The sequence below is a fragment of the Notamacropus eugenii genome, chromosome 7 (genome assembly GCF_028372415.1).
Source record: "Notamacropus eugenii isolate mMacEug1 chromosome 7, mMacEug1.pri_v2, whole genome shotgun sequence".
Taxonomy (NCBI): Eukaryota; Metazoa; Chordata; class Mammalia; order Diprotodontia; family Macropodidae; genus Notamacropus; species Notamacropus eugenii.
This window is the reverse complement of record NC_092878.1, coordinates 157,332,875-157,354,191: the sequence shown is the minus strand read 5'-3', so window position 1 is coordinate 157,354,191 and position 21,317 is coordinate 157,332,875. Positions and strand designations below refer to the sequence as shown.

General features: G+C 35.1%; 1 long non-coding RNA gene across 5 annotated transcripts in view; it reads right to left on the bottom strand.

The window, feature by feature from the left end:
* LOC140513540 (uncharacterized) overlaps nt 1-21,317 on the bottom strand; it is an 88,290-nt gene that overhangs the window by 52,498 nt on the left and 14,475 nt on the right. For 4 of the 5 annotated variants that reach the window (XR_011970223.1, XR_011970224.1, XR_011970222.1 and 1 more), the window contains exon 3: nt 3,522-3,732. This is a non-coding gene — a long non-coding RNA (uncharacterized lncRNA). Of the gene's footprint in view, nt 1-3,476; nt 3,733-21,317 lie in introns of those variants that run through there. The other variant, XR_011970221.1, reaches the window with a different exon arrangement.

The window sequence follows — 21,317 nt, the reverse complement described above, 5'->3', positions numbered from 1 at the left end:
TTGAAAAATGTAAAAAAATAAGGATTGCTCTATGGAGTAAGGGAAAAAACAGACACAATCAAGAAAAGGACACAAAAGGATAGAGATTAAAGCCACTTTAAGGAATTAAGTAAAGCAAAGGGATAAGAGGTGAAGTAAAGCTTCATGCAATAAATTTCCTGAACCTCCCCCTAACACTCATTAATCAAAGTCTTGCTGGAAGATTATTATTGTTGTTGCTTGTTATTTGTTCAAATAGAGCCAATGACATCACAAGGGTAATGTCTTGATGTGCAAGTGAATTGAATTTAAGTGAGGCAGGGCTATGCAAAGTCATCAGCCTCACTATCTCCTCCAGAATCCAGTGGTAAGACACGACTCAAGATGGCTGGCAATGGCCCAGGATGCAGTGGGTGACCTTGGCCTTTCTACGTTAAAGTCTTTCTATATTAAGGTCTTTCCCAGGTTGCAGTTTGTCTGGGGCCATGTCCATTCAAGAACCAAAGACTTAGATAAGAATTGAAACAAAAGATAGTCTAGCTTACTATCACAAAAATATAAGTCTGGAAAGGAAAGACCCTCAAAGTTTCTGGCCAGAACAGAAAACCTTTGATAATTACTCTCATTCTGACAATGTTATTGAGCAGAAAGCTACAAAAATGGGAATGGATAACATTGAAGGAATGGTGATTCCTACAATGTGCCAACAAGATGGGATAAAGAGGGGTTGTCAAAGAATGCAAGAAGCAAAGCTTAAAGACTGGGTCAAAAAAAAAAGACGTGTGCAAGAAAATGTTTAACAATCAGCTCTCTGGGGAAGAAATGTTCATTCAACACATTTTTAAGCTTGATCAGCACCCACCAGTTTCTTAGGTCTAGATGATCAGCAGTACAAAGAATCAGCCCTGATTTATAACTTTGTCAATTTCTGAAGTATAAAGGCTCACACTGAAAATTTAACCAACGTCTGTCTTGAGCTAATACAAGCTGGCTTCACCATCCCTCTGTTTCCCGGTGGTGGTGAAGGAGGGGGAGATTACACAGTAGAAGAGCATTCTTAGGGATAGAACTTGCATTCAGGCATTAGAAGACCAAAAAAACAAAAACTTTTTAGTCCAGTGGAAGGAAGCCACTTTCTCTGCTCTCCAGAGGCAGTGTCGTGCCTTAGTAGAAGTATGTATGAATTCTGAAGGTACAGACAATATCCAGATTTATTGAAATGGGAAAACACAGAGTTAGAAATGAAATGGTCCAGCTTTAGGGAAGGAAATTGATCCTGATGAAGCCTGAGTAGAAGGGAGAAAGGTGTTTAGCTAGAAGTGTGAGACAAAAGGTAGCCACTAACAAAAACCACTGCTGCTGTTTCACTTTGTTTCCTTTGCAAGGGGTTATTATTAAGAGTGAAGAACCATAGCCAGGAAAAAAAGATGGGACAAAAGGAATCTACCAGAGATTAGGTAGAAGAAGGGGCTGAAACCTATAGCTTCAAAAACTTTAATACCCAAATGGGTTAAACCCACAGATTTTTTTAAAGGAAAAAGATAAGAGTATAAGACACAAATCACCAAATTAAGTTCAGAATAGATTGGAAGGAATTGAAACAAAGAACACAAAGCAAGGAAAAATATCTTAAGAAAAACCACAGTAAAAGAAAATGAAGAAGTTATAGAAGAGTTGGGAGGGAATATTTTGATCTAATCCCTTAACTGAATGGGGGAAGAGACTGGAAGAAAGAAGAAAAGAAAAAGATAATTGAATAAATTAATAATTTAAATCAAATTCAAGACCTTGGGAAAGAGGAGGTAATTGGTAGTTGGGGGAGGAGGAAAGAGCCTGCGGGAATAGATTAGCATCAAAGTAGTTCAAGCAAAAGTAATTGGCAGGACAAAATACTGACTTAAAAGAGGAAGAGATTTTTTTAAAGCAATGCTAAAGAAATAAATGGGGTAAAAACAGAAGCCTAATCATCATAATTTTAATTGTGAATCAAATAAATTGTGCGATAAAAACTAAAGAGAATAATTGAATTGATAAGAAATCTAAAGCAATGATCTGTTGTATATAAGAAGTACATCTTAAAGGTAAAGACAGAATCACAATGAGAAGCAGAAACAAAATTTATGCATTGGGTGATCTTTTTAAAGTAAAAGTTGTAAGCATTCTATCAGACAAAGTAAAAGTTAACAATCAAAAAGCACAAAGATAGCTAAGAAATAAAACAAAGTACAAACACATTGATTGGGAAAGAAGACTAACTAGCTGTGATACTTGAATGAAAAGGAGTGCTAAATGATGAACGAATGAGTGGGTGAATAAATAAATGAAAAGGCATTTATTAAGAGCTGTGCCAAAGTGCTAAGAGACAGTAATAAACGAAAAAAAGCAAACATTGTTCTTCCTCCCCCCGCAAAAAAAATTGTTCCGTCAAGTCTCATTCTTTTTTTCTTGGCAAAGATACTGCAGGACTTTGCCATTTCTTTCTCCTGTTCATTTTACAGATAAGGAATTGAGGTAAACAGGGTTAAATAACTTGCTCATGGTCACGCGACTAGTAAATATCTGAAACCAGATTTGAACTCATGAAGATGAGTCCTCCCAATTACATATCCATATGTACAAAGCAAAAAATAAGTAGCTCAGCAAAAACTAATCAAGGCACAGAAAAACTCTGACATTATATGAAATGTTCCGTATCTAGAGTCCCCCATCTCTGCAAAGAGGTTGAGAGGGGTGTTGTCTTCTTTGCTTATCATAATTTCAGAGCATTCAGTTTCTATTATATTTTAATAATGTAAATTGTTTTCCTTTATTTATTTATATCACTTTGTTTCATTTCATATGTCATTCCATACTCTTCTGTATTCATATTCTTTGACTTTTACTGCATGGTATCATCCCATTAAATTAAAATGCTACCACTTACATTGCTGTTTTCCAAGGAAGGGACACTTACTGATGTTTATGGTTTCTACTCCAAAAAGTACTGCTTTCAAAATTGTTTGATGTTTTTGATCATTAACATCCTTGTACAAATAGATTTGGCAGTGAAAACTATGTTTCCAAGAGTATAAACATTTTAGTTACTTATATTGATCATAATTTCAAGATGTTTTCTTTTTAATTTTCAAAAAATTATTTTTTATTTTTATTTTGAGGAAATATAAAATAAGGGAAAATTAACACTTTTTATGCAAAGTAGGACAGGAAAAGATTGTATGTAAAACCAGGAGCTTTCTTTATGGAAGTTTTGCTTTTTAAAAAATAATTTTAAAAAAACTACTTTTGAAGTTATATTTCTTATCTGTGTTTCCTTCTAAACTTCCTGTGTTTCTCTTGTGTGCAATTTTAAAATGTTTCAATTGTCCTATTTCCTTCTCTTTTTTTTAGCAACACTATTTCTAATTCTTCTTTTTCTAATCTCTCCACTTCCTCAACTGGAAAAAAAAGGCAACCCTTATCATAAATAAGTAAGGTCAAGCAAAAAAATGCCCACATTGTCCACATCAAATTTTTTTTTTTATTCTCTACCCTGAGTCCTTTACCTCCCATGAGAAAGTGCTTGATCATTGGTCCTCGGGAGTCCTGGTAGTTACTGTATCGATACTGTACTGTTCTTAAGTCTTTTAAAGTTGTTTCTTTTCACAGTGCTGTTGCTACTGTACAAAATGTTCTTCTGTTTCAGCTCATTTCCCTCTGCAGCAGTTACTATGTCTTTCCATTTTTCTCAAACTCTTCATTTCATCATTTCTTCCACTGCAAAAATAAATAAATGAATGAATTAATGAAAAATAAATTACATTCATCTAAGTAACTAAATTACATAGAGATTAGAGTGTAGGACACAGTCAAAAGACCTAAACTGGAATCCTACTTCAGACCCTTAGTAGCTCTGTGACCCTAGATAAGTCATTTCTTTTCTCTCATCTCACTTTCCTCACGTATAAAAATGGGGATAAAAATAACATCAACTGCACAGGGTTGTTGTAAAACTAAGATGAATTAACAGGTGTAAAGCAGTTTGTAAAGCTTAAAGCTCTCTATAAATGTTAGCTACTATTGTTCAGAGACAACAAGTGGCACAATGAGTAAGAATGCTGGACCTGGACCATATGTATATGTGTATATGTATATATGTATATATACATGTGCATATGCATATATGAATGTCCTATGTGTATATGTGTATATATATGTATTGTATGTATACATGTATATGTATATATACACATGCATATGCATATATGTATGTCCTATGTGTATATGTGCATGTATGTATTGCATGTATATGCATATATGTATGTGTGCTTGTGTATTTATATATGTATACATATGTATTATGCATGTATATATACACACATTTGTGTATATACATGTGTGTACATATATACATATTTGTATATGTATATGGGTATGTATGCACATATGTATATATACAGAGATATATGTATACATACAAAGAGAGATAACATTTAAAAAATATTTTTATTTAGTTAAATATTTAAATATGCAAAAAAATTAACAATCATTTTTTAAACTTTAAGATTTAAATTCTATCCCTCCCTTTTTCCCCTCCTTCCTCCTTGAGATGGCAAACTCTTTTATTTGACATTATGGCAAGCATATGCCCATAATAGCCATGTTATAAAAGAAAACACAAACAAAATAAAATAATTTTTAAAAAGGTTTAAAAAAAGGTAAGCTTCAATTCACATTCAGAGTTCATCAGTTCTCTCTTTGGAGGTAGATAATATTTCTCATTATGGCTCCTTTGGAATTGCCTTGGATCACTGTCTTTATCAGAGTAGATAAGTTTTTCACAGTTGGTCATATTTACAATATTGTTTTTACTATGTACAATATTCTCCTGGTTCATTTCACTTTGCATGAGATTGTAAATTTTCCCAGGTTTTTCTAAAACGATCTCTTTCATCACTTTTTTTAGTGCAACAGCATTCCATGATAAAATCATTTACCACAACTTCTTCAGCCATTCCCCAATTGATGGCATTCCCTCAATATCTAAGTCTTTGCCACCACAAAAAAGAGCTGCTAGAAATATTTTTGCACAAATCGGTTCTTTTCTCTTTTCTCTAACCTCTTTGAGATACAGACCTAGTCGTCACATTGTTGGGTCAAGAGATAGGCACATTTTTACAACTCTTTGGGCATGGCTTCAAACTGTACTCCAGAATGGTCAAACTAGTTCACAATTCCAACAATAATACAATAGTGTCCATTTTTCCATATCCTTTCCAGGATTTATCATTTTCCTATTCTTTCATATTAGGCAATCTGACAGGTGCAAGGTAGTACCTCAGAATTGTTTTAATTTGCATTTTTCTAATCAGTAGTGATCTAGACCATTTTATCATGTGACTATTAATGGTCTTCTTCTGAAAACTGTCTGTTCATATCCTTTGACTATTTATCAAATGAGAAATGGCTCATATTTTTATCAATTTGGCTCAGTATCCTATATATTTGATAAATGAGACTTTTGTCAAAGAAATTTGTTGCAATTTTTCCCAGTTTTCTGTTTTTCTTCTCATTTTGACTGTATCAGTTTTGTTTACACACACACAAAAAAATTGTCTTGATGTAATCAAAAGTATGTATTTCCCTTTCTTTCTCTATTTAGTCATGAACTCTTCCCTTATCTGACCAATAACATATTCCATGGTCCCCTAATTTGCTTAAATCATCTTTTATGTCTAAATTGTATATTCATTTTTATCTTATTTCAGTATGTAGTGTGAGATGTTGGTCTATACCCATTTTCTGACAAACTGATTTCCATTTTTAACAATTTTTGTCAAATGTTGACTTTTTATCCCAAAAATTTGGATCTTTAGGTTTATCAAAATTGTATTTATTATAGTCATTTACTATTGTTCATTATGTACCTAATTTATTCCCATTGATCCACCGCTCTGTTTCTTAGCACCAGATTGTTTTGGTGATTACTGCTGTATAATGTGGTTTGAAATCTGAAACTACTGGGCTGCCTTCCTTCACATTTTTTTTTCACTGATGCCCTTCATTTTCTTGACCTTTTGCTCTTCCTGATTAATTTTGTTACTATTTTTTCTAGCTCTATAAAGCTGTTCTTTGGTAGCTTGATTTCTATGAATGTATAACATTTTGTAAACCTTAAAGTAATTTGCAAATTCTAGTTATTATTATTTTTTATTAATCATAATTCATTCACCCAATTGATAGATAACCCCTTCGCTTCTAATTTTTGCCACTTAAAAAGAGAACTATTATAAAGACATTATAAAGGGAATATTTTTTGAACATATTAGTCCTTTCTCTTTTTTAATCTCTTTGATTTTTAGGTCTAATAATTCTATTCCAGGATCAAAAGATATAGAAAAGACATAAACAGAAGTTTAGTAACTTTGGGAGCATTATCTTTCAAAATGACCACATCAGTTTGCAGTTCTTAACAGTATGACTGTCTTCCTGCAAACCCTCCACTTTCCTGTCACTCTTCTTTTTTGTTACCTTGGCCAATCTGGTAGGTATGAAATGGAACATCTGAGTCATTTTAATTTTTCATTAATCTAGTTATTAGTGATTGGGTACCTTTTTTGTATGACTGTAGACAGTTTGGATTTTTTTTTATGACAACCTGTTTATAGCCTTTTTATTTTTTATCATTTATCCATTAAGATATAGCTGTAACTTTCATGTTTTTGAATCAGTTTCTTATACAGCTTGAAAAGCAAATCTATACCAGAGAAACTTTTTTCAAAGATGGTTCTCAGTTTACTGCTTCCTTGCTAGTACTGAGTGAATTGGTTTTATTTATGTCAAACTTTAATCGTATGTAATCAAAATTGTTCATTTTATCTTCTTTGACTTTCTATTCCTTGTCTGGTCATAAGCTCTTTCCCTATTCCTATTTGAGTTGTTGCTTTTTAAATGAAATAGTATCTAGTATTTCTACATATTGTATTATGCTATATTTCAGTTTTAAATATGGTTTTATCGCTTTTTAGAAAAAAGGTCTCTCTTTGTCAACACTTTTTAGTATTTTTAATATAAATGAATTTTGTACTTTATCCAAGGCTTTTCTGCATTTGTAGATATTATCATGTGTTGTTTTTTTAATGGAAAAGGGGGTTAGTATGATCAATTATGCTATTTTTTCTAATGCTAAAGTATTTCATTTATCTTTTAAGGAATAAAATGGTAACTCTACATTTTAGTACTGCTTGGTATTAGGGCTGGAAAGTTTCAATAATGTCCTTCTATGAGTGGCAGTCAACTTATCAACTTTTCACAAGCACCTAAGTGCCACATGTTACGCTAGGCACCAGAAACACAAAGGAAAAATATAATCAAACTTCATGCCATATAGATATATATGCTATTGGTTCTAATGCTAATAGTGAAGAGGCGAAGAATACTAGCAGCTGGGAGAATCAGGAGAGACCTTTAGGAAAAATGTTCTTTAAGCTGACCTTTAAGGAAGCTCTATAGATTCTAAGATGCAGAAGGGAGCACACTGCAATCAGGGGATATGTCTTGTGCAATGACCCAGGACAAAAGGTGGAATATCATGTGTATGTAACCGTTAAGAAGGACAGTCAGTCTAGAATGTTGAGTTCATGAAAGAGACCATGATAAGACTGGGAAGGTAGTTTGAAGACAAATTGTACACTTGAGAATCAATGTTTGTTATAAATTGTAGTTTTCACTGGCAGCTAAGTGGTGCAGAGAAGAAAGGTCTGGACTTCAAATCAAGAAGATCTGCATTCAATTTTTGCCTCAAACATATAATAACTGTGTGACCCTGAGCAAGTCACTTAAACCTATCTGCCTCATTTTCATCATCTGGAAAATAGGGGTAATAATAGTACCTACTTCCCAGAGTTTTTATGAGGATAAAATAAGAAAATGTTTGCAATGAGCTTTGCAAACTTTAAAGTGCCATATAAATGCTACCTGTTATTATTACTTTGATAACCACACCTCAGACTGATTATATGTGCAATATATATTTTTTAAATCCTTCCCAGATGGTTAAATATTTATAATCATTATTTGTGATATTCTGGAATATTAAACAGATCTTCACTGAATAAACTTAATGATTTATCTTTTTAACAAGTTTAAGTAAACCAATGTTAGGTGTCCATATTCTCTATCTGTATTCTTCCATTAAATACAAATTATACCAATCCCTCCCATTTAAACCTCTTAACTGGTTAGCATTACCTCAAATATTTTCAAGAGAGAAGAGTAAGATGGCACAAAATTACTTCCTCATAGTATAACTCAACTCTGTGGCCATGTCTACACAGCTAGGATAGAACTAGATATGATCAAGTGATTTAGGACTTCTAATTCATTGTGGTTTATTAAGACAGCTTCCAAAGAGAAAGGAAGTCATATTTCCTGCTTTCTGCTGCTCCCAGACTCCTGTTGACAAGCCATGGCTATTCTAGCTAATGGAGGCTTTCAGACACACCCCTTCTACCATGCCCCTACAGACCCTGCCTCTATTTGATTTAAAGGGGACTCATATCATTTTTTACATCCCTGCTTCCAACATTGATTTTGCTTTTGCCTTTGAAGATTTGAAACTGCCCAGATGAACACTAATTAGATTGGGCCGGAGACCAAGTGTTCAAACTCTCAGTTCCCAAAGGAACATTTTTGAGGGAGTTCTCAGTGAGGACAGGATGTAGTAATGGAAAAAGATTGCCAACCTTCACTATAGAGTGTGTTGCCACAAGTGTTGTAGTGGATGTAACATACGTAACTAATCTTGATAAGAAATGAAAGCCAGAAACCACCCCCCCTTCTTTTTTTTTTCCAGGAAACCCTCAGATGTTGACACTGAGCCATGAGTTGTGAAGCCAAGTGGCAAAGATGGTCAGTGCCAGAGCTGATTTTCTTTGGGAGGGAGACAGAGTTCCTAAAGGCCTCTTTTTATCCTTTAATCACTGTGTACCTGGGACTCTCACTTCTTGTGATTTGAGGAAGCTGAGATATTTTACCTGGGCAACAGGACTAATCAAAAGTTATATGGAAAGCTAATTAAAGCTTCAAACATATGAAGGAGGGCTGGGTATGACTTATTCCTACATATTCTGGCCAAAGACAACAGAGTAAGCTAAGTAACTTTCCCCCCTTAAATTTAGGAAGGATGAAAAGCAAGCTCAGACAAAGATACTTCATGAAGGCAGAAATAAACATATGGAAAGTTACTAAAAATACATGCTAAAGTATACCAGCATGTTCATCAGCCAAGAAATTAGAAGATGAGAAAACAAAGAAGAGTTGGGATAGGTCTTCATTAATTCTAATGTTTCTCACAAAAGCAGAAAGCTTCCTTGACTCAATAAAAAGCAATAAAATATATCCCACTGTTCTTTATTGTTCTTCCCATCAAGAAAACTCCTGATATGAATATCTTCATTAAAGTTATAGCTCCCATCATAGCATTTGATTCATTGAATTGGGTCATTCATTTTGATCCATTGTCAATAAAATGTGAGTGCTAAGATATATAATGTTATTTGGCAGGAGGGGGGGTTGTTTGTTCATTCGGATTTGTGATTTTATCAGCATAGGAAATATCTGATAACAAAATTCCTCTACAGAGATGGGCCAGTAAATATTCTGCAAGTCACACTCAGAGTGAAAGATGAAAAGACTTTCCCCAAATTACACAGTGAGTATATAAAGGTGTATAAATTAGACCTGGAACCCAGGTCTTACTATTCTACAGGCTAGCTCTGTGCCCACCATATCATGCTATTTCTTTGTTTAAATTACTGTATTTTTTCTTATGATTATATTGTCACATTTTTGTGCTAAGAAGGACCATATCATATCTGATATTTTCCCTCCAAAGAAATCTGTTCCTTTATTATCTTGGTGGAAGTGATATACCATAATGGCAGTATACTACAGACCATCCAGGGAGAAGTATAACACGGATGATGAGTTCTGGAAGCCAACCATAAAATTGACACTGAGACATAACAGAGCAATGATGGGGACCTCTCATGTTTCAAATATCTAGTGTAGCTTCCTGTAGCATGGGATAAATTATTGATTTGCTTTATTGATCATTTTTCTTTCAAAATTGAAAGGGATGTATTAGGGAAAAATGATACTCTGGGTCTTATTCTGAAGGAAATATTTACTGAAGTAGAAATGATTAGAGCTTTGGAGGAAGTGACCATGCCATAGTTTATATATATATGTGTGTGTGTGTACACATGTGTGTGTATGTGTATATATATATATATATATATATATATATATATATATATATATATATATATATATATATATATGTACATATATAGCGTATGGGGAGGAGAGAGCAGGGCAGGTCTGTAGCGGACCCTGGATGTGAGAAGAATGGATAGCACAAAGTTCACAGATAGATAGGACAGATTCCATCAGCTAAAGTTCTACAAAGGCAGATAACTCAAGTGACTCTCAAGAAGGAAATTCTGAAATCATATGCACAAAGGATTCCAAAGAAGAAAAGTATTAGAGGTGGACTTGCCCATGATATGTCCTATTTTATTCTCCATGTATATAAACGTGAGGCAGTGCATTGTAGCACATTGAGTTCTGGCCTTGAAGTCAGGAATATCTGAATTCAAGTTCCACTTGTAACACATACAGGCTACATAAACCTGGGCAAGTCAGACTCTCAGTTCTCTAGACCAGAGGTACCAAACATCCCTGCCTTCAACACCCCAGGGCAGCCTGAATCAGAATAAAATGTAATGGGAGATACTGAATGAAATAAACAAAAATACAATGGAACATAGATAATATTAAATGTGGTTTTCTAAGCCAATATTCACCCTGTATTTATATACAGGTTGCTCTAGGAACTCAAAGATTATCAATGGGAGGGGGAAATGCTGCCCTGCATTTGTAGAAGGTAATACCTCAATTAGAAGTTCTTTATATAGACAAAATTACAGGTCTTGTTCCTATTCCTATGCTATATATACATGTATATGTAGTTATCTCTAGATAGACGAGAGGTAGAATTGATGGAAGGAAGGAAGGAAGGAAGGAAGGAAGGAAGGAAGGAAGGAAGGAAGGAAGGAAGGAAGGAAGGAAGGAAGGAAGGAAGGAAGGAAAGAAGGAAGGATTTCAGCACAATCATATACCACAAATTGTTTAGTCATTCCTCAATTGACCAGCATCCCTTCAATTTACAATTTTTTGCCACTACAAAGAAAGTTGCAACAAATATTTTAGAACACATAAGTTATTTTCCTTTTTTCCTCATCATCTTGGGGAACAATGGTATTAGTGGATAGAAGGGTATACAAAGTTTTGTAACTCTTTGGGTATAATTCCAGATTGCTCTCCAAAATGGTTGGATCAGTTCACAGTTCCACAAACAGTGAATTAGAATTCTAATATTTTTAACAAAGGAGGAAATCTTCATAACTGGAAATGTGAAATAATATGATGAAGAAGGGTATTGAAATCCAAGGCAAACTGAAGAAAACTAATTACACAAGTGACTAGGCAAGATGAAGGAAAAGGTAGGATCTAAGATGGATGAACAGGTGTGATTGCTGAGCTGCTGTGTTGATGATGGTGGAGGGTGCTTGCTGGCAGGTAGGTGGTATGTTCATTAGGCCTGGAATAAAGAAGATCTAAGTTCAAATCCAGCCTTAGATATTTACTGTATGCCCCTGGGCAAGTCACTTAACCTCCATTTGCCTCAGTTTTCTCCACTATAAAAAACAGATAATAACACCTGCCTCACAGGGTTGTATTGAGAATCAAATAAGATAATATGTGCTTAGCACAGTGACTAGCATGTGGTAGGTGGTATATAAATGCTATTATCTTCCCTTCCTCTCTCTCCATTTTTAAAATCTTGAAGAAAGATAGAATTGCTGTAAGAATGAACGTGGGCAACTATTATCCTTTAAAAAATAAAAAAGAAGAGGACAGAATCTGAAGACTGTACATTCATGACCTTGACTTTAATCCTTGTGAAAAATATAGAATGCATTATTAAACAGATGACTTGTTAACATGTAGAAAGGTAGGTCACGATTGCTAGATGTTTCCTTAAGAATGAGGAATGCCAGGCAGATCTTGTTCTTATTTCTGACAGGCTATATCAGTAGATCAAGAGAACGTCATATACATCACATGCACAGATTTAAACAGAGTATTTGACAGTGTCCATCATGATGTTCTTATAGGCAAGCTACAAGGCTCATACATTTAGGTAGATTTGGAACTAATTGACTGCTGATACCAAAAGAGTGACTGATTAATAGATCTGCTTCAAACTGTTGAGAAGTTTCCAATAAATATCTACTTGACCTAATGCTTTAGATCATTTTTTACCAGTGACTTCAATGGAGTTCTAGAAGGCACTCATAAAATTTACTGATGACGTGAACCCCAAACATCCACTAAAGTCCTACTGCGATGGGGCTTCATGCCATGCAGGTAATTCTGGGTCTCTCAAAGACATGTCAGTGAAGTACAAGTTCTGTAGTATCATTTAAACTGGAAAGAATTATAGTATGGCCACAGGAATAGGCTATATGTCTCTCCCATCTGAGGGTCATTCTAAGTTTAGAGAGTTGACTTACCAGATTGATCAAATGAGGATGAATTTTTCAGTCACAGTGATTCTCACAACCTTCTAATAATTTATACAGATTGCAGGAGAGAATACCATGCCAATGAAATTATGTATGTGTGTAGGTATATGTGGGTGTGTGTGTGTGTATATATATATGCATGTATATGCACACACACATATATGTATGCATATATATATACACATGTATATATTCAAAATAGGAAAGGGAATGCTAACACAATAGGTAATGTCATCAGCAAAAAAACAATCTCAGCAGGTTTGTGTAATGAAGAAAATCAAATAATGAAAGTGAAGACAGATAAATATAAATTCCGACTTTAGGCTAAAAACATCAGTAGAAAAAATATATGAAGGGGAATGGTGATTTGAAAATATTTCATGTAAGAAAAGACCCATGAATTTTAACAGACTATACTGAGCTTGATGTGCGTCTATAATAATATATATGAGTACGTAACAAGCTCAGTATGAGGTGGCAGCCAAAAAAACTCTTAATATAGAATGAATTGGATAATGAGAGTGCTATACTGTGGAAATTGAAAATTATTACCCTCCTTTTTGAATGATATATAAGTGAGTTTGGGGGAAAAATATAATCGCCTCGCTCTGGAAGCATGAAATCATTGATTTTGCTGCTTATTTTTTTTTCTGGCTACATTTAATTGCTCATTTATCTTCTACTTAACTATTTTGCATGGTGTTGTTTAGTTGTTTTTCAGTCACATCTGACTCTTTGTGACCTCACTTGAGGTTTTCTTGGCAAAGATCTGGAATGATTTGCTATTTCCTCCTCCAGCTCATTTTCTAAATGAGCTGAGGCAAACAGAGCAAAGTGATTTGCCCAGAGTCACGCAGTCTGAGGCTAGATTTGAACCTAGGAAGATCAGTCTTTGTGACTCCAGGCCCCGCACTCTATACACTGTGCCACCTAGCTGCATGTCAGATGCCCTACCCATGCATGCTTTTCTTTTGAAGGAATATCTCAAAGTCTTTTATTTTATTAAAATTTCACCAGTTTTTTTTAATCAATGAATTCAGTTCAACTTTAAAACATCTTCCATTTGTATATGAAAGCTTGTCTGTTTTGTTTTCTGTAAGCTTTTCCTGATAGATATTTTGGAGTAATCCTTTCTTTGAGATTTGTATCTTGAGCATCCCTGGCTTCACAGAGGCTCTTTATCCCTGGTACCTTTTTTGTTTACTCATTCTTGTCATTTTTATTCCTGAATTTGGACTTTGTATTAAAGTTGAGTTCTGTGCACTTCTGGAGGGAATATTGGAATGGCCTGGATCTGTATTATCTTGGATTCAACCACTACTTTCTCTAGGTAGTAAATATTGTGCTCTTCATGGATCTCAAGGGTGGCTCAGGTCAGCGAGCTACGCTAAATGATTTGATCTATTATCTTACCACTGTCCTCCTACTCTGAGCTTTGCATTCTGTTTTTGCATCTAGATGACAGCTTCAGGCTTGCTCCTGATGGAATTCCAACAGACAATTGCAGCTCTAGCCTCATTCAGGTCTGTAGATTAAATTTATCTTGGTCCAGAATGAGAACAATGAAGTTGCAGCCTCAGCTGTGGTCTCCTCACACTGTCCCAGTTCACAGATGCAAATTTTAGTCCTCTGTGACTGCTTCATCTTGAGCCCTGCTCTGAAATCAGAGTAACGCAGCTGCTGGTTAACTTCTATGCCTGCTCCCTTCCCTGTCCACAGGCCTAGGGCCTCACTCTAGTCCCCATTCTAGAACAGTTAGCAAGGGCCCTTCTGGTTAGAGTCTCTCCCTAATACCTGCAGGCCTCTTGCTATCTTTCTGTGCTAAAGTGGGCTAGAAAAATGATCACCTGTGATCTTTTGTTGGATTTCTCGATCGTTACTGAGTCTGGTGTTCTTCCTTGATCTTTTTTGGAACAGTTATGGAAGAGAGCTGGACAGCTTCCTCTTCCTCCACTGTCTTGGCAGTCCTTTTACATTTTGTTTTCCAGAATATCAAATTCCACTATATCCTTTGATTTCTCACTCTGAAGAAATAGTCATGCATAATTCATATTGATTTTACTTTGCAAAATTCTTTCTTCTGACTACCTTCAATATATATTATTTGACAATGAAATTCTTTAATTTGACTAAAATGTTTCTTGATGAGTTAAACTGGGATATTTACTCTTCCCACATACTGTGGAGTCTATCAATCTGAACTTTGCCCTCTGTTTCCCATACTTCTAGATAATTTTCCTCTAGAATTTCCTAAAGTGTGATATTCAGGCATTTTGTCTCTTTCTGCTTTTTTGAAAGACCAATAAGTCTTAGATTTTCTCATCATATCCTTTCTTCAGGATCTGCTTCCTTTGTTTATAGAGAACTCACATGTTTTACTTTTGCTATCTTTTGAATTTGATGAGTTAATTTTCCTTCTACCACTTCATGCTGTGATTCAAATCATTCTCTGTTCAAAGACTCAGTTACCATGAGGAGTTTCCCTGTCATTTGTTCTTTTTAAAAGAATTTCACATTAGCTATGTTACAAAAAAAACCAAGAAAAATATTTAAAGCATACAAAACTATGCTTCAGTCTGTGCTCAGAATATATCAGTTCTCTCTCTGAGTTGGGTTCATGTTCATAGATCATTGCACTAATCAGAGTAGCTAAGTCTTTCACACTCAGTTATCATTACAGCATTGCTGTTATATTGTACAATATTCTCCTGCTTTAGCTCACTTCACCTTGCATCATCTCATATAAGATTTCCCAGATTTTTCTGAAACCATCCCCTGTGTCATTTCTCTCTTATTTGTCCTAAATTATCTGCTGTCTACTGAGATTTCAATTTGTTGATTTTTTAAAAATAAATCAGAAACAAGGAAATGCACACTCACCAAAGGTGTTCACCAGTCATTCAGTCAACAAGCATTTATTAGTGCCTACTAGGTGCCAAGCTCTGTACTAACCATTGGAGATTCAAAGAAAAGTAAAAGACAGACCCTGCCTTCAAGGAGCTCCCCACAAAATAGAAGACATACTATGCAAGCAACCATGTAAATACATGCTATATACATAGGATAAATAGGAAATAAATCAACTGAAGTGATACACTTCAGTTAAGAGCAGTTGGAAAAGGCTTCTTATAGAAGATAGGATTTTAGCTGAGACTTGAAAGAAGCCAGGACCGCCTGGAGTCAAAGATAAGGAGAGGAGGGCATTCCAGGCATCTAGGATAGAGAGTGAAAATGCCCAGAGCCAAAAGATGGAGCATCTTATTAGAGAAGTAGCAAGGAAGGCTGTGGGGTAGATGTTGAGTATGTGGTATAAGAAGTCTGGAAAGACTATAAAGGGCATTAAACAGAGGATTTTATACTTGATCCTAGAGGTAATAGGGAGCCACTGGAGTTCATTAAGTAGGGGAGAGACATCAAGGGACCCAAACTTTAGGAAAATCACTTTGGCAGGATGGACTGGAGTAACAAGAAACCTGAGGAGCAAAGAGCAATTAGTTTGACAATATAATTAACAAGAAAACTTGACCCTGGAGAAAAGTTGAGAAAACGTACTTCTCTGGCTTCATTATAAAGAGTGGGAACTATGGGTGTGGAATGGTGCATCTGCTGTTAGATTTGGTTGATATTTTGGTTGGTTTTCACCAAACTGCTTGTTTTCATTTTATCTTTACACATGTTTGACTGCATGAGGAATAGGATAGGGATTTTTTGAAAATGAAGATGACAAGAAAAATAAAATATTTTAAGTAACTGCCCTCCCAAAAAAAAAAAACCCAAAACTTATCAAGTTAAGACAGTGAATGCTAAAAATTCAAATAACCCACCTTTTTAATTCAATAAGAACTTTTAAAATTAGCTTTATTTCTAACCTATTGCCACTTAATTTAATAAGTATTTTTACAATTAACTTGTCTTTTAACTTTCTCTTACTCAAAAATGTTATTTTTATTCATTAGATTGTTTTTAAATCCCTAAATGGAGAACCCAGGCTGATCCCATATGTCATTTTGCAAATGAGACATTTTCTACATATGGGCCTTAACATTTATCTAAAATCCCACTAACTTGGAATTATTCAAAATCAAATGAGGGGAATCCTGGAAATTCTTAACTAGAGAATAATTTTTAAATAAACGCATTTTTATTGCTTTCAGGTGCCCACTGTGAGAACTCCTGACTTTTTAAAGGTGGTTGAATCAGCAAGTGGCAGTGAGTCCAGCTGGGATTACTTTGGGTACCCATGTTAACTGAGTATGGTGTGCATACCCTTTGAAATAAAAGCATCTATCCTTTTTGGCAACAAGCTTGAGTTCAGGCAAGATGCTAACTCTGTACTTTGTATTTCTCTTCCCAAATTGTTGACAGATTCCCCTCAGTTTTTGGACTATCCTATGGCTGGCAACAGGTGTACATACCCCTTTACCCTTGGATTACAATTCCTGGCAATCATGAGGATATCTGAACTCAGTCTGACTTTTGGATTTTCTTTTCATTTTCATCCTTTTAAAGTTTTCTTTTCTCAGACCTTGACCAAGGTCAAAAATTGCCTGATATCACCTCTGTCTCATCATCAGTCTCTCTTCCTTTATCTCAGTTGGGAAGGGGAGGAAAGATGTACTCATTAATTTCCTTAATTATAGGCACAGGTCAGTCTTCCATGGGTCATAGTGGTAATTTTAAAAAAAGAAACACAAAATGTTCCTAAACACCAAACCTCATTAAAGAAATAGATGAGAATTATTCATATATAGGACATTTCTTTACAAACAAAATTCCATTAAAGGAGTTTTAAAGGTAGTTCTTGAAAATCTTGAGATCTTTATTCTTGAGATTATAGATGTTGTGATATTAAGACCAACATGATAGTTGACTAGACTTTTTTTTCCAATCCACTATTAATGCTCAAAAAAATCAAACTCTCAAAACAAAATTTTGTACCAGAGGCAGAACAACTTCTGTTCAATCCACTGACTGGACAAGAAAGTGGGAAAACGAACAAGATACTGGTCTTCTGTAATAACACTGGAGAAAACTCATCCTTAAGCTACGTATCATCCCCTCCTCTGCTGCCTTCCATGGACTAGGCCCATAAACCAAATCATTGGTTTGTTTTCAGGACTCTCATATGGATTTCTCTTCTGTCACAAAAAATCTACTGGAACATTTCACTCACCATTCTTCCCCTACTCTGTTGCAACAAATAGTAGGCATTGACTCTTTCAAGCCACTTGAGGAGTGACAGGGTCAGAGGGAAAGCAGACAAGTAAATAGGTTATCTTTTTTTCCCCTAAGAAGGTCCTTGGCTTATTGAACCTCAAGGATGCAGAAACTACACAGAACACTAACTTCACCTTTCCCCAACGCTGCAAAAATGTCAAACTGACTCATCATGGCCAAAGAGGAAAGAATCAGCCAAAGATGGAATTGGGGCAGAAGAATAGAATGTGTGGTTATAGCAGGCTAGAAGGAAAGGGGCTTGATATCCAGCTGGCCAGTCTTTCCTCCTCACCTTGGAAGATACTAGAGCAGGGACTGATAATGGTAAAAAACAAGTTCCCCAAGAGAAGGAGGATAAAGAGAGAAAGATGAGAGAAACTTGAAAGCTAGCCTCATGGGTATATACATCATCAAAGCAGAAGGAGTCTAAAAGTCAAAAGGCAATAAAGAAAAACCTCTAAAACCTACAAAGATTTCAAGAGGGAGAAAATTACATTAAAAAAACACCCTAGAGCATAAGCAGATAAATCAATAGAAAGGATGCTAAAATTAGAAAAATGAGTAGTAAAACTTCAAAAAGATTACAAAACAAAGGAAACTGAACTAATGTCTAATTAGATGTAGAATCCTGTTGAATCCCAAGAGAGGATAGAACCACAAGAGGGTATTCCAGTGGTTCACTGAAGTAATAAAAGCCATAGAAAGGAACAAATGTCATTAAAACCTATATTCAACATGAACAGAGAATAGAAAATTATGAATTGTTGGTAATAAATATCTCCAAAGAAGCAAAAGAAAGAATAACATATTTGAGATATAAATATACTGAAGTATGGGATTATACAGAAGAAGAGAAGGAAAAAGCAATAATGCAAATATTAATAATAACAACAACAGCTAGCATCTATATTCCACATGAAATTTTGGAGAGGTTTACATATATTACCCTGTAAGGTAAGTGCTATTATCATTTCCATTTGCCATGAGGCAACTGAGTCAAACAGAGGTTCAGTGACTAAAAGAACACACAATCTATATAAGCAAAAAGCCATTGATCTCCAAGACAAGTTATATAGAGACAACTTGAGTATTATAGGTCTTCAAAAAGAATATGATAAATCAAAAACCTGAACACCATAATGCAAGAAATAATAAATCACTATGTAAAACAAAAATGAAAACATCACACTTCGAAGAATCATAGTATTCATGTTCAACAATTCCCATAACATTCCTTACAAACCTAAGACTAATAATCAATGAAAAATCATGAATGTTCAATAAAAGAGAGGCATTTGAGGCATTCCTGAAGCAAAAAGAAGGATGTGATCAGAATATTCAACTTGCAGATCCCAACGAGCAGAAATATAAAAAAAGTAAACAAAAAGAACACCAAGGAAAGATGAGTAGTGAAATAAACTATCATGATAAAAGAGATTTTTAAAAAGAAAAAGCTTGATTTGTAGGCACTTTCTATAGCTATATTTTAATAGATACACATCATATGTATATGTGCTTATACATGCATATATATATTTGTGTGTGCATATGGATGTGTATATATGCATATGTGTGTATGTATATATGCATGTGTTTGTACACACACACACACACACAAACATGACATTGTGTTATTATTGTCTAGTCATTTGGCCACATTCAAATCTTCATGATTTTCATAGTTGTACATGTAGTTTTCTTAGCAAAGATACTGAAGTGGTTTGCTATTTCCTTTTCCAGTAGATTAAAGTTAAAAGAAATTAAGTGACTTGCTCAGGGTCACACAGCTATAAGTGTCTGAGGTCAGATTTGAACTCAAGTCTTCCTGCCTCCATGCCCAGTGTTATATCCGTTGAGCCACCTAACCACCTCTGTCAACATATACATGTGTGTATTGCATTTTAAAATTTAACTTTCTTTATTATCTCCTTGTACACCAGTGTACACATTTTATATGTATATGTGTATATATATACACACATATATGTATCTAAGTATCTTTAGATAGATATATAATAGGATCTATAGTCATACATATACTTTAGTTAGATATATAAGCATACATATATACAAACAAGAATCAACTTGTGTGTGTAAGCTTTTATACACACACACACACACACACATACAGACACACACATCTATGTATATTAGTACAAGAAGATAATGATGGATGTTGAAATTGAAGAAATAGAAAGAAAGGACAGAGAAGGAGTAGGTCCGAAGCAACATGGACTAATCTCTGAAACCACCCTATAGATAGTGAATCAAAATACTGAATGAGGAAAGCTGTCAAAATGGAAGATCACATAAATGGGGAGATGGGAGATAAAAGACAGAGGGGGAATGTGTAATGCATGCTAATCAAGTCCATATGTGTTCAAGAGGATGATAATTCCTATAGTCTCTCAGTAAGAACAGGAGCTATGGAAAAATGAAAGAGGATGACTGAAACATAGATAATAGAAGGGGGAAATTTCCACTCAAGTGGGGAAGGGAATCCCATGGACAAAGAGGTATATGTCTGGTGAGGTGGGAACAGTAAAATGGATATAATGTGCATGAGGTTGGTGTACAAGGAAATCACTTTTTCTGAGAGTGTTTTTCCTCCATGGTGAACAACTTGCCTCAGGAAAAGGGAAATCCTACCTCCTGGGGGCAACTGGAACACAGAAAGATGAGAGAACATGGACCCAGAGATGAGATTGCATTTAAAACAGGAAGAAAACTAATCATGGGGAAGGAAGGGGATAGAATTCGATGCAAAAATTTGTGTCTTAGAGTAATGCTTCCATTCTCATTACTTCTATTGTGAATTGATACTTCTGCTAAGGTCCAGTGTAAAATGGGAACAAAAGGGCAAGATCTATAAAGACAATGAAGTAGAAATTATTCAGGGGAGGGAGCTCAAACATAGTACTTCAGAAATTTGAATCTCATGAGGATCACAAAGAGATTAAAGAAAGAGTAAATAACTATATAAGACTATGAATCAAAAAAATTCATAATAGAAAGGGGATAGAACTGTGTAATGGTAATTTAAATGGGAAGATCTTTCCTATTCATTAACAGGTTCATATGACCTGCATAAGTCACATGGAAGCCTGAGTCACATGATTCAAGTCACATGGAACAGGGAAGGGTGGAACAGGTAGAGGTGGGGCTAGAGCAGAGCTGAGAGGAAATTGGTCAGAGCAATCAGAATGGAGGAAGAGAGAGAAAAGCAGGCAACTGGCTAGAGTGTGTGGGAGAGTTTGTTTATGATATGTTTAAGGGAGCTGGTTTGTGGGAAGCCTAACAGAGGGAAGGCTTGGGGATGGTGGTGCCCTCTGCATCGTTACTGTGTATCGATTTCTTTATTACTGTGATGGATTTGGCTTTCTGGTGTCTGAACACACATTTTGCTTCTGTCTTCCAGGTGAAGAGTCTGCTGTATTTCGTGATTCAGAATTGCACTGGCATATTCATGGCTACAGTAAGCACTGTGAATAT